At 40.3% G+C, this 11,313-nt stretch overlaps 1 long non-coding RNA gene across 1 annotated transcript in view; it reads right to left on the reverse strand.

Annotated features, from left to right (window-relative positions):
• The window catches only part of LOC145720755 (uncharacterized), a 286,144-nt gene extending 279,555 nt beyond the window's left edge, over positions 1-6,589 (reverse strand). Inside the window, exon 1 of the long non-coding RNA XR_014143955.1 lies at positions 974-6,589. This is a non-coding gene — a long non-coding RNA (uncharacterized LOC145720755). The remainder of the gene's footprint in view (positions 1-973) is intronic.
• Between the last annotated feature and the right edge of the window lie 4,724 nt (positions 6,590-11,313).

The raw sequence follows: 11,313 nt of genomic DNA on the forward strand, positions 1-11,313 counted from the left end.
TTTTTTTAAAGATTTTATTTATTTATTTGAGACAGAGAGAATGAGAGAGACAGAGAGCACATGAGAGGGGGGAGGGTCAGAGGGAGGAGCAGACTCCCTGCAGAGCAGGGAGCCCGATGCGGGACTCGATCCCGGGACTCCAGGATCATGACCTGAGCCGAAGGCAGTCGCTTAACCAACTGAGCCACCCAGGCGCCCAGAAAATAAATGAATCTTAACCTCTGCCTCCTAGCACACTCAAAAATCAATTCCAAGTTGATTGAATATTAGAATGTAAAAGAAGTATGTCTTCATGACCTTGGAGTAAGCATAGATTTTGTAAATAGTATGCAGAAATTGCTAACCATAAAAGAATAAAACACAATAAATTAAACTATACTGAAGTTAAGAACTCCTATTTGTCTAAGAAAATCATTGTGGGAGCAGGGAGGTTTGGCCACAGACTGATAGAGGATGTCCACAATGCTTAGTCTAGAAAGGAAACTAAGTTCTGAGTATATTGAAAGTTCCTGCAGATAGCAGGAAGTCTATCAATTTCTTATTGTCACTGTAACAAGTTGCCATACTTAGTGACTTAAAATAAATGTATATATTATGTTATAGTTCTGGAGGTCAGAAGTCCTAAGTCAGTTTCTCTGGGCTAATATCAAGGTGTTCTCCTGCATTCCTCTGAAGAATCTAGAGGAGAATATATTTTTTTTGTATTTTCCAGCTTACAGAGGCTACCTGCATTCCTTGGTTCATGGGCATATTCCTCCATCTGAACAGCCAGCAGTGTAGCACCTCAGATTATTTCTCTCACCTCTGCTTCTATTGTGGTATCTTCTTGTTCTAACTTTGATCCTCCTGCCTCACTCTTACAGCACCCATGTGATTACATTAGGCCCAACTGGATAACCAGGATAAATTCCCCATCTCAAGAACCTTTTCCCATCTGCAAAGTCTCTTTTCCCATGTAAGGTAGCATACTCACAGCTTCTGAGGATCAGGGCATGGACATCTTTAGCAGCCATTATTCAGCTTACCATAGGAGAATATACACCTGGAGGAGAGGCCATCAGGAGAGCTGGATGAGTGGTTGTGGGATAGGATATCCAAATGGCTAATAAATAAGTGAAGAAGTTATCAAGGAGGTGCAGATTGAAGAGGTCACCAGGCAGCAAGACTGCCCAGCAACCAGAATAGCTAAAATCAAACAGACAGATGACAGTAGGTATTGGCAAGAATGTAGAGCAGCTACGGCAGCGGTGCTATTGGGATAGTCAATGGATTGGAACAGTCAATATGGAAAACCCTTTGTCAGCATCTGCTGGATTGGGACACACATGTACCCTGTGGCTTAGCAATTCCTTTCCTAATATATACCCAACCAAATGCACACATATGCTTGCCCAAAGACCCACCTGCTGGTGTTCATAGAATGACTACTTGCAGTGGCCACAGAGATGTTCATCTATAATGGGTGATGGATGGCTCTTGATAGTGTCTTACGGTAAAAAAACAATGAAGAATGAATAAAGTTTAGTTGCAGCCCTCAGCACGGATAAATTTTACAGATGCAGTGTTGAGTGAGGAAGGCTATTCCCAGGGGAATATGAGCAGGATTCCATGTGTATGGAGTAAAAGAACAGGCAAAACTAATGTATGGTTTTGGAAGTCAGAATGGTGGTTGCCCTAGAGGCAGTGAGCTGGGATAGGAGGAAGACAGAGGACAGGGAGGGTTCTGGTGCAGTGTTCTGTTTCATAATCTGTGCACAGATCACATGAGTGTATCCACTATGTAAAAATATATTCAGCTGTGCAATTATGATTTTCATACTTTTTTACATGTTATACTTTAATAGTAATGTTTATAAAAATAAAATAAAATAAAACCAACTTTGGGAGAACTTTTCTTTTCCACTGCAACATACATAGTTACAAGCCTTTGCTCCCTGACTACAAAGGTCTGGAGAAGTTGAACAGCTGTCTTCTGTCTTCCCAACTTCCAATTAGTCAAAGATCCCCAAGCACTCAGGGCTTCAAATCATTGTATCTGGCTTTTATTTAATCAATAAATTAATGAGAAGAGAAGCCAAAGCTCTACATGGTATGTTAGACCTGAGATAATGACTGATCCAATTCAGGAGAATTTACAACTGCCTCTATGTTTTTAGACTCCCCCATTTGTGAACAGATTCAATTCTGTCCCTAAGGAGTGATAATGTGGCCAATCATATACCTCAGGTGATCCAGATTACAGTGCCTTCGTTTCATCATTAGCCTGGACTTCTATGTTACCAAGCAATCCAGATGTTTTTTTCCATATTTTGGATTAAAAATTGTAATATTTTCTATATACATAATCATAATGGATTCCATTTCAGACAAAAAAAAATTATGGACCAGCCCCTGCAAGGTAGTTGGAGCTTTTCTTGCCCAGAAAGAAAAATGCCTTAATGCCTTAAAGTCATAAAATCCCTCTGGGGCAACAAAATCATCTTGGCTCTGTTTTCTGGACTTACTTCTACTTTCCAAAATTCTTTCTTCAAATCTATATCTATGATCACCTTAGCAGATCCTGATCATCCTTCCAGTTAAGTTCTCAACATGGAGAAGCCATATGGTTTATTAAGAGCATGTGTTCCCTGCTGTCATCACTAAATGTGTTGGCTGCTCTGGACTAGGCACCCAAGCCACAAGCAAGTGCCCAAACTCTCCAACTAGAGTAGTTATTCCCAGCATGCCAACTTTCTCTCTTAATATTCTCAGACTTCTTCATTTGCTCATGAAATCACTCACTCAGTCCCTCCACAAATAATTTATTGAGAGTCTACTGTAGCCCAGTACGTAGTAGGCCCTGGGGACAGGTAATAAAAAAAAAAAAAAAAAACAGTCACAGCCTTGGCCTTGTGGAGCTTACATTCTAGAGAGAGAAAATAGACAACAAACAGATAAATACATGATATGATTACAGGTGGAGGCAGGACTAGGAAGAGGTTAAGCAGAGTGAGTGGAGGTAGCAGGGTGGAGTTTGATATTTTGGCCAACCTAGTCAGAAGGGCCTCTCTGAGCACGGACCTGAGTGAGGTGAGCTTCAGCCCTACCAATATCTGGGAAAAGAGCATTCCATGTAGAGGAAGAACCTGTGGAAAGTCTGAGGGAGGAAGAAGTTTGACATACCCAGATTTGCCTCCCAGTATCCAGCCCACCTCAACTGGTTCCAAGTTTTACCCGCTGAAATAACAGGTAGTCACATGCCCTTTATCCTCATCTCGGCAATTTGCTCCCCAAAGTGGATTTTTCTTTTGACCTGGTGTTACCATTTCCAGAACCAGGTCATCTGAGAAGTATGGCTGGAAACGCCAGCAAAGATCCCTTCATCAGTGCCTGCTGATCTTTCCTTTGATGATGGGCTTTAACACTCAGCAGGTGGAGCTATATAAATCTATCCTTTGAAGAGCCACTAATAATAACAAGCTCCTTCTGGATTGCAGCTTTAGGTACCTAATGGTCATGCCTTGAGAACCAGGAACCTGTAAAAGGGTTAAACACAGACCCCAGTCTGAGCCTGGATGCTGGTCTGCCTCCCTCAAGCAACTTGACCTCTGTGTGCCTCAGTGTCCTCATCTATAAAAGGGTAAGAGTGAGAAGACATACAAATGGCTAACAGACACATGAAAAAATGCTCCACATTACTCGGCATCAGGGAAATACAAATCAAAACCAAGATGAGATACCACTTCACACCAGGCAGAATGGCTGAAAGTAACAACTCAGGAAATAACGGATGTTGGTGAGGATATGGAGAAAGGGGAACCTTCTTACACTGTTGGTGGGAATTCAAATGGGTGCAGCCACTCTGGAAAACAGTATGAAGTTTCCTCAAAAAGTTAAAAATAGAGCTACCCTATGACCCAGGAATTGCACTACTAGGTATTTACCCAAAGGATACAAAAATAGAGATTCAAAGGGGCACATGCACCCCCATGTTTATAGCAGCAATGTCCACAATAGCCAAACTATGGAAAGAGCCCAGATGTCAATCAACAAATGAATGAATAAAGAAGAAGTGGTATATATATATAATATAAAATATATAATGGAATATTACTCAACCATCAAAAAGAATGAAATCTTACCATTTGCAATGACATGGGTGGAACTAGAGGGTATTATGCTAAGCGAAATAAGTCAATCAGAGAAAGAAAATCATCATATGATTTCACTCATGTGGAATTTAAGAAACAAAACAGATGAACATGGGGAAAGGAAGGAAAAATAAAATAAGAAGAAAAAAACAGAGAGGGAGGCAAATCATAAGAGACTCATAACTATAGGAAATAAACTAAGGGTTGCTGGAGGGGAGGTGGATTAGGGGATGGGCTAATTGAGTGATGGGCATTAAGGAGGACACTTAATGTAATGAGCACTGGGTGTTATATGCAACTGATGACTCACTAAATTCTACTCCTGAAACTAATAATGCACCATATGTTAACTAAATTGAATTTAAATAAAAAATTAAAACAAAAACAAAAGGTAATAGTGATAGTAACTACCTCCTAGGGTTGTTGTAGAGATTAATTAATATAAATGCTTAAAATTATACCTGGCACATAAGAGCTTCACAAATGTTAGTTTTTTTATAACTATCATTCCCCTGTCCTATCTTCTACAATGCTTCTAGATATATCTTTTTTTAATAACAGTTTTAAGATTATCAAAGTATTGCAAGCTCATTGTAAAAAAAAAATTGGAAAATACAAAAACATTTAATAGAAGAAAATTAAAATAGTTGATAATTTCATTACCCATTGGGATTATAATTTCAGTCATTTTCTTTCCAGTTTTCCTTCCTTGCACATCCATGGTCTTACTTTATAAAAAAAAAAAAAATTGGTGTTATACTATCTAAACATATTTACCTTTCTTTTTCCACTTAACATGCACTGTATTTTCCATATCCATAATTATTCTTTTTTTAACATGATTTTTAATAGTTGTATAACATTCCTTCTTACATATTTATAATAGTATTTACTTCATGGGGGTTAGGGTTAGGGTAAAAGTAGTAGTAAAAAGTGGTTAGAACAGCACCATTTTTATATAGAAAGAGCCAAAAAAATAGCTAAAAATAATAATGGTAATGATGCTGAAAATGTGGTTACATTTGGGGCAATTTAAAATATTTCCAGTTATAACCAGACATTTTCTGGTTGAGCAGGACAGACAACATCCCTCATCACTCAGTGTTTTGTTTTGTTTTGGTTTTTTGTACACATGATTTTGGTTGTGTGAATGGATAGCAGGGAGAAGGTTAATTTGAGTAGGGACTTGAGGGAAGGGAAGGGTTAGAGGAGGAAGGGTGGCAAGGTGTCTGTTGCTACACATGAGCTGAGTTTGAGCCTCTGAAATTTAAAGAAGTAATTGTAGAACCATTTCCATGAGAGATGGCATGAGGTTCCTAGGGGTGTGAAGCTGCAAACTGATTGCATGTTTTCCACCATAAGAGGCTCTGAGCACAGATACAGTTACTCTGAAAACAGGTGTCCACATGTGGCACATTGTTCTGGGAGCTTTCTTTTCTTGGCCTCTCTGTGCAACCCAGCTCTGCTCAGAGTCCCTGATGTTTACTACATCTGGAGCCTTAGCCTCCCTAGCAAACCATCGGTGTCCTCACAATGGCTTCTCCAGCTGTGGCTACTCTGAGCATCCCAAATGACATCTCAGGTAATTGAAGTTAAAACCATGGGAGCCAGAGGAAAAGAGAGCAAGGATGTATTTCCTCTGGAACAAATGTGGGCCACTCAGGAGAGAAAGCCAATTGGAAGCCATTTTAAATATTGCCTAAGAGGACAGCCAGGAGGAGTGGGCCATCCAGTTCTCAGCAGCCAGTGGAGCAACCCCAAGTAGCCAGAGAAGACTGCATGCTACTATGGCCAAGAGTTGCTGATGCAAACCTCTGAAGGTCACCAAAGAGTCACCTTTGCCCATTTACCACCACACCCAGATAATCAGCTTTAAACATCCACCAAAGAGAGAACCAAAGCCTGATTAAATGAGTACAAATCAAGTAAGAGCTTTCCTGCTTGTCACCTTTCTTCCGCAGGCTCCACTTAGGCCCCAGAGGGACTAGAGAGAACACCAAGGACCAGACACCTGTGCAAAAAGAAAGAGAATCTCTAGATAATGGAAAAGAGAAGAGGTTGGTGATGCTCCTGATGTTGAATACAAAATGTGGCATGACAGTGTGTGCTGTCTCTCTTTGCAACTGTTATGAACCGAATTGTGTCCCTCATTCCAAAATCATTCATATATTAAAGTCCTAGCCCCCCAGTGCCTCAGAATGTGACCGTATTTGGAGATAGGGTCTTTAAAGAGATAATTAAGATTAAATGAAATCCTTAGAATGGACCCTAATACAATATGCCTGGTGTTCTTATAAGAAGAGGAAATTAGGACATAGACATGTACAGAAGGAAGACCATGTGAGGACACAGGAAGAAGATGGCCATCTACAAGCCAAGAAAGAAGCCTCAGAAGAAACCAACCCTGTTGACACCTTGATCTCAGACTTCTACTCTCCAGAATTGTGAGAAAATAAATTTCTAGTTTTTAAGCCATCCAGTCTGTGGCTAGCAGCCCTAGCAAACCAATTCAGCTGCCCATCATCATTTAGATTTGGGGAAATGGTTTATGTCTTTGAAGATCTGCTTTGTAAGCCAATCTTAATATCCTACAATGTTCTGGAACTTCATTTGTAAATAAGTCTTCTAAATGCTGGCTGCATTTTTCCCCCAAAGTCAATTGAAAAATCTTTACTCAAAGGGTGAAACAAATGAAGTGCCAAAAATTCCAGCTTTTGAAGATTCTAGTGAATTGCATTTACTGAAAACAAATTTTCTGGCTTTTCCCCTATTACAGACAAGGAAAAACAAACAAATTAAAGAAGAGACTCAATCATGCACAAGATTTAATTTTGAAAGTTTATAACCCAGTTTGGGAACATCTTGACTTGTGGGGATAATCTTTTGATGGAGCTCCTTTATATTTAATTGGATAACATTTATATACTTTATCAGGATTAAATGAAATTGAAGAGGCCTATAATTTTTTTTTTTTCAGCCTCTAAAAACAATTGGCAGAACAATAAGAATTATAGAGGCAACTTATTTAATGAGATTTGACTTTTAAATTTATGATAAAGAAAGATACCTCAATGGAGACCAAAAGATAATACCTATGAGGACATATGGGCTAAACTATACATTTCAATATTAAAAGTAAGTTTGAATCAAATATATCTTTCATCTGGCAAAATTTTCTCTGAGCTTGCCACTTAGCATGTTTCTTTGTTTCCTTACAATTTAACGCTTAGATGTTTACAAACAAATCCACCAATTTTAAAGTCCCAAGTTTGGGATCCTGCTTCTAAATGAGCTGTTTGTTTTCCCAGAAAGGTGTACAAGGGTATCTGTGAAAAACACACTGTGTTTTCCTTCTCTCAAACTCACAATACTCCTTATACCAGATGTATGTTCCCCACACACCAACCACCAAGTTTCTCATACCAACTGGGTAGCCTACAATTCAATTCATTTCTGACTTTAACCAGAGTTAACCCAGATCCCATAAGTTAAGGGCTTAATCCCATATGACTACTACCTATTTTAGATACCAATCACCAATAGTAGGTCCCCAGGTTACCCACAATTTCTGTCCAACTTGGCTACAGATCAGAGCTTCCCATAACCCTCTCCTCAGGTTCAGTAATTTGCTAAAGCTAATCACAGAACTCAGGAAAATAGTTCACTTATTATTGCCAACTTATTACAAAGGATGTTTGAACAGATACAATTGAACAGCCAGATGTAAGGGATACATAGGGTGAGGTCTGGAAGAGTCCTGAACACAGGGGCTTCTGTTCTGGTACAGTTGGATTGTGCCACCCTCCCAGCCTGTGAATGTGTTCATCCACAGGGAAGCCTCTCTGAACCCTGCACTTTAGGGACTCTTATGAAGCTTTCATCATGTAGGCATGATCAGTTATTAACTCAATTTCCAGCCCCTCTCCCTTCTCCTGAGAACAAGAGGAGGGGCCAAAAAGTCCAAGCTTCTAATCATAACTTGGTCTTTTTGGTGACCAGCCCCCATCCAGGAGCCCACTGAAAGTCACTTTATTAGAACAAAAGACACTCCTATCAATCCAGGAAATTACAAGTGCTTGAGGAGCTCTATGCTAAGAACCAGAGTCGAAAACCAAGTATTACCAGGAACCAGAGGCAGAGACCAATATATATTTATTTCTTATTATTTCACAAACGGTTTGTCCTGATCTCATTTTCACTAGTGCCTGCCTGTTATGGGCTGCAGTGTGTCCTCCAAAACTCATATGCTAAAGCCCTAACCCTCAGTACCTCAGGATATGATTATATTTGGAGATAGAGTCTTGAAAGACATAATTAAGTTAAAAAGAGGACATTCTGGTGGGCCCTAATCCAGTATGATTGGTGTCCTTAAAGAGAGGACATGAGGACACACACACACACACAGAGGGAAAACCATGTGAAGACAAAGGGAGAAGACAGCCATCTACAGGCTAAGGAGAGAAGCCTCAGAAGACACCAACACTGCCCACAGCTTGATCTCAGATTTCTAAACTCCAGAACTGTGAGAAAATAAATGTCTGTTTTTTAAGCCACCCTGTCTGTGGTATTTTGTTATGGCAGCCCTGGCAAGCTGACACACTACCATAGTGTCTCAAATAGTTTTGTTCCCAGCCAATGGCTTTAAACCCAAAGTCTGAGATTCTATAGGCATTGGTTGGTAAGTTGTTTTCTTCTATTGTGCTCTGGGTCAAGTTGAGCAGGTACAGAGAGCTTTCCTGAAAGCTACACATGGTGTCTTTTTTCTAACAAGAGATGTCTGCCTTCTGCTTACACCCAGACCAGCCAATTGCTCTCAAGAGTTGATATTCTTACTAAGAACATTGCACCAAGCTCCCAGGTGTTGGTGTTGTTTATGTATAGCTTGTTTTTTACTTGGTAAATGAAACCAAAGCCCTCTCTCTTTCCTCACAAGCATGTAACACTTCCCTTGGAAGGATCTTCATTGTTACCTCTTTAAATTTTTCTTGCTCCATGGCATAATTGTCCTGGAGTAGGGGGGGTGGGGTGGATCTTGGTTTTCTTGGTATTTTAATTTTCTTGTTTTGTTTTGTTTTATGGTGAGTTATGATTTTAAGAAGGATCCTCTACCTCTGCTTCTCCTGTCTGGCTGGAAACTCCCAGGAGTTTTCTCCTGGCTGCTCTCCTGGTGTCCTGTCTTCAGATGTCACACTGGGCAAGACTGGGCCACATTCCTTCTTCTTCCAGGCCAGCACACTCCCCTCTGTCCTCACACTGCTCTGGGCCTGGCTCCTTGCGTCCTGGGCTCTGGATGCTGCCCGTGTCCCATAGCACTTCCTCTATTCCCCATGCTGGAGCATTCTGCTTCTGCAGTTTCCTGAGAAGCCCTTTGCTCTGTGCCCCACCAGTTAATCTCATTCATTGGAATCACTGGTACCTGGTGGAGGGAACCCTCTCTTGGCTTCACTTCTATAGTTACTTGGAGATCCACTGGCACCCCACCTTGCTAATGCCTCTCTGTTCTTCATTTGGGCACAGCCAATCTCCACATGTTCACTGAGTACATGAGCAGATGGTTTTCTGTCTCACTGCCCATCAAAGGTTGAGAACAGGAAGTCTCCCGGACCTCCACACCCCTCTGTCTCCCGAACTACTCTCCTGGCTATTTTTCCCTCATCAGATTCTCCAGGGATTTGTTCCAATTGCTTCCCTCTTTCCAGATACCCTGATTTTCCCTCTATATCCCTCCTCAGGACCAAACTGTAAAGTGGGATTCAGATGTCTTAATTCCTCCTTCTTGTATTGTTCCTTTATATACTTTTCCTGTTCACCCTTCCGTTTCAAAGAACTTCTTTTTGTTTCACATTTATTTCACAACTAATCACACAGGAAAGTGAAGACTTTGGGGAAGAACAGTAATTAATTATAATAAATGCCATAATATATGTAAGATTCCTTGCCCTTTTGTGTCCCTCCCCCAGAACCCCACATCAGGTGGTACTAGGGAAGATCCATATGACCTCTGCCCCAAGGAGCCTACCAGCAACCTCCCTTCCTGCTGTAGAATGAAGATAGAGGTAATCATATCTGTTATGCTTGACACTGAGGGATGATGGGTGGATCAAAAGAGAATATGTATTTGAGAGTGATTTGTAAACTATAACCATAAAAACCTCTATTCAAATATAATGAACTGGTATTTGGTTTCCAAAACAGGATTAACTACTGGGAGGAAAATGTGTTGACATTCCTTGTCCACATGATTCTGGCAGTCATTTTCCTCATTAAAAATGATAAAGTTGGCTTTCTGCTTCAACTTGAATTGCAATGGGTTTGGACAGTGTTGTTCCATTTCCCAGGGCATGTTTGGTCTAGGTTGTTTTAGCCACACAAGTTTTGGGTTTCCTTTCGAGCTGACAGACCAAACAGATGTCATCACACACAACTGGGAAATAATTATAAAATGTGTATCTTTAGAATAGGACAAGTGCATTGGACAAGGAGCTGAAAGATACATGGTCAGTGGTGAAATGACCTTGAGCAAGCCATCTGAACTCCGTCAGCCCAAATTTCTCACCCATAAAAAACTCGGTGAATCATACCAACCCTGCCTATTTCAGAGTAGTCATAAAGATTAAAGGAGGTCTGTAAAAACACTTTGCAAACTATGAAGTCCACTAAGGAAATTGAAGCAGTCATCAAAAATCTCCCAAAAAACAAAAGCCCAGGGCCAGATGGCTTCCCACGGGAATTCTACCAAACATTTCAAGAAGAATTAATACCTATTCTTCTGAAACTGTTCCAAAAAATAAAAACAGAAGGAAAACTTCCAAACTCATTTTATGAGGCCACAATTACCTTGATCCCCAAACCAGACAAAGACCCCATCAAAAAGGAGAAGTACAGTCCAATATCCTTAATGAACATGGATGCAAAAATTCTCACCAAAATACTAGCCAATAGGATCCAACAGTACATTAAAAGGATTATTCACCACGACCAAGTGGGATTTATCCCTGGGCTGCAAGTTTGGTTCAACATCCGCAAATCAATCAATGTGATACAATACATTAATGAAAAAAAGAACAAGAACCATATGATCCTCTCAATAGATGCAGAAAAGCATTTGACAAAGTACAGCATCCTTTCTTGATCAAAACTCTTCAGAGTATAAGGATAGAGGGTACATACCTCATTATCATAA

The sequence above is a fragment of the Leptonychotes weddellii genome, chromosome 3 (assembly GCF_054177405.1).
Source record: "Leptonychotes weddellii isolate Sample4059 chromosome 3, ASM5417740v2, whole genome shotgun sequence".
Lineage (NCBI taxonomy): Eukaryota > Metazoa > Chordata > Mammalia > Carnivora > Phocidae > Leptonychotes > Leptonychotes weddellii.